Below are 3,733 nucleotides of genomic sequence, written 5' to 3'. Positions count from 1 at the left end.
GATCATGTGAGTATGAATGGAGTGAGGAACCAACAGTAGTACCCCCCTCCTCCATTATATTAATTAAAGCAGATAGTGGCTGCCCTTAACAAGAACAAATCCTTGAAAGAACAGATTTGTTTTGAGAAGTGTGATCATGTGATATTTGGAGAAGGAGAACAGGGTGTGATGCAACCCAATTTGCTATAGTGGAGGCCATTTCACTTATGGCCATACTCACTGAAAGGGTGGTTTAGAAAAAAACTACCATGTGAAAGCAACAAAGACTCACTTCTGCCTTAGTCTAGACTCTAAATAGAAAAGGTTTCCATTTAGAATTTCTTTTTTTTTTTTTGAATGTAAGATACCTCGCCTGAATTTGGACTTCACATTTAAATTACCTATTTTGACTGAGTGTGTGCCAAGAAAAGAATATAGAATATATTCCTATAAGAATATATTCCCTGGAGCACCTGCCAAGTTGTGTTCTGCTCCAGAACTTCTTCAGAGGAACATACTTGTAAGAAAAGGTCTATTAATGCCTCCCACCTGGAGAATGGTAGAGAAATGATACCACCAAATCTGTTCTTTTATAAAAGCAGTGAAAAATTGTCAAAATCAACTTTTTCATATTTCTGGAAATTAAGAAAAGGCTTGCAATAATCTAACATGTGTTTTTTTCCAGAAAGATTACTTAATCTCAGTAAGAACAAGTTTTGTGGCATTTCAACTTGTTCTGTTCCCTTCCTCCTTTCCACACTCCACAGTAGCCTTAAATAATACAACAGATTTGCAAGCATGGTAGCTATAAGATCAGCAGCCTAAAGGCATTACAGGGGAGGTTTGGAGCTCCACAAAAGCCCCATCCCAGAAAATTGTCACAATTTGACCTGCTGGACAATTGTCTGGAAAAATCTCCATTCACAGGGTTTATTTTTATTTGAACTCAGATTTTTCTCATTGGGAAAATCCCCTCCCCAGGTTATTTATCAAACAGTATCAGCAGCAGTTATTTAATATTACAGCTTCCCACAGTGCTGATACTAGTTGAGGCAAACATGAGATTGGCCAAAAAACTTAAAAGTAAAATCTGGGAATGAGAGGCCCATAGAAGACTTTGAAAAGCTCTGACATATTCCTGAGCACTGAGAATTTCACATACAAACACAAAGTTGTTTGCATGTTCAGAAAAAAACCCCGAGAAGGCCCTAATCTTTCAACTCTGACATTGAGGTTCTGCACAAGATGGAGAAGTTATAAACTACCAGAATGTTAAAGGAATACCCAACATAAACACAGAGTCCCTCCGAAAGGGTAGAAGACATTGATTCAAAGCATTTAAAGAAATATCCATTCAATCATTGGCTGACCACATGTTAATCAAGTGACAACTTCAGCAACTGCACAGATCAAAGAATACAAACTTTAGAGAATTCAGGAAAATCACCAAACAAACCACATCAATAGAAACAACAAACAGCAACAGCAACAAAACCTGCTATATTATATTATTTTAAATTTCTAGTTTTCAACAAAGAAACATGAAAGTATGGCTGATACACAAAGGTAAAAAGGCAGTCATTAGAAACAGAACCCAAAGAATTCATAAGTTGGACTCATTAGAAAAATGTTTTAAAGCAGTCATGATAAAATGTTCAACTAAATAAAGAAAAATATATCTAAAATATTAAAGAAAAGCATAAGAACACTGTTCAACCAAACAAGAATATCAATAGAGGGAAGTTGTTAAAAAGAATCAAATAGAAAATATCAAGTTGAAAAGGAAAATAATAGTAATGAAAAATTAACCAGAGGGACTCAGCAGTGGATTTGAGCTGGCAAAACAAAGAACCAGAAAATTTGAAGATAGATCAATAGAAGCCATCCAGTCTGAGAAACAAAGAGAACAAAAAAAAAGGAAAAAAGAAAAATGAACAGAGGCCTGTGGAACACAATCAAGACAGCAATAAATGTTTAAATGGACTTCCTAGAGCAGAAGAAAGAAGGGAAGAAAGTATATTTGAAGAAATAATGGTCCAAAACTTCCTATATTTAATAAATCAATTTATACATACTTGAAAGCAGAAAGATGAAAAAAGACTTGTATTAGGAATGCTCAATAAAATGAACAACTGACTCTGGACAAAACAGAGCAAGGTGACATCTTCAAGGCATTGAAAGGCAAAGGCTATTACCAAGAATTTTATACCCAGAAAAACTATCCTTCAAAAATTTGGAAGACATGACATTGTAAGCAAAAACACAGAGAATTTTTCACTAGCATACTTTCCCTACAAGAAATACAAAATGGAATCCTGATATGAAAGAATGCTAGTGAGTAGCTCAAATCCACACAAAGAAATAAATAACAGTGCTAATAGAATCTACATAAGTAAATGTAAAAAACAACATAAACATTTTTGTAACACTTTCTTCTTTTGAAACACAATAACATGAAGTGATTATTGTAAAACTGTGTTGGTAGGCTCATAAAGTACAAGTTTGTAATTTGTATGATAATAATACTACAAAGGAAGGGAAGAAAATGGAACTATATTAGAGCAAAGCTTTTGGGTACTATTGAAATGAAATTGGTATTAATCCAATGTAGATTACTTTAAATTAATAATTCATTTTAATACCCAGAGCAACCACTAAAAGAAATAAAATCCAAAAATATCTTCTAAAAAGAGGGGATATAAAACAGAAACCACGTAAGATATATTAAAAAAAAAAACCGAAATGACAGATGCAAATGCTACATTAGTAGTAAGTACTTTAAATGTAAATAGATGAAACATTCTAATCAACAGGAAGAAATTATCAGACTGGATTACAAAACAAGACACAATTACATGCTCTCTACAGGAAGATTAAAAAATACAATAGATTTAATATAATGGGTTGGAAAAGATAGATAATGCAAACAGAAAGCACAAGATCTCTGGAGTGACTGTACTAATATCAAGAAAAATAGCCTAAAAAAATTTACTGGAGATAAAAAGGAACATTGTGTGATGTGTGATAATAAAAGAGTCAGGCCATCAGATATAACAAAACAAAAAGTACCTTGACCTTTGTCTTGCACCATATTCAAAAAATACCAAATTCATCACAGACCTAGGTATGAACCCTAAAACTATAAACTACCTAGTAGAAAACAGTCCAACGATGGAAAAGACAGTTTTTTAGGTAGTCTACCAAAAACAACAACAACAACAACAACAACACTAAGCCATACAAAATGTGATACACTGGATTTTATCAAAATTAAAACAATTCTGCTTCTCAAAAGATACTTTAAAAAATAAAAAGACAAACCACAGATAAAAAAATATTTGCAAAATACATATCTGTGAAAGGACTCAAATTCATAATATAAATATCCACAATAAAAAGAAAAAACAACAACACAATAAAATGTGGGCAAAGATTCATGCAGACCTTTCACCAAAAAGAGATATGGGTGGCAGATGAGCACATGAGGTGTTCCACATTATAAGTCATTAAAGAGATTCAGATTATCCCTGAGAAAATGAGGTTGAAATAACATTTGTAAAGAGTTAAGGAGAATATGAGACAGGAAAATTACAATCTTCATTTATAGACATAGATGCAAGAAATTCCTAATAAAATATATAACATATTGAATCCAAAAGTATTATTTTAAAATATTAATATCCAAGAAGGGTTCATTTCTGAGATGCAATAATTACTAACAGAAATTACTTTGAATAAATTTAACACATTGAGG

Source organism: Eumetopias jubatus, unplaced genomic scaffold (assembly GCF_037043125.1).
Source record: "Eumetopias jubatus isolate StellerSeaLion01/CBP00866 unplaced genomic scaffold, mEumJub1_p1.0 scaffold_16, whole genome shotgun sequence".
Classification (NCBI taxonomy): Eukaryota; Metazoa; Chordata; class Mammalia; order Carnivora; family Otariidae; genus Eumetopias; species Eumetopias jubatus.
This window is presented reverse-complemented; position numbering follows the sequence as displayed.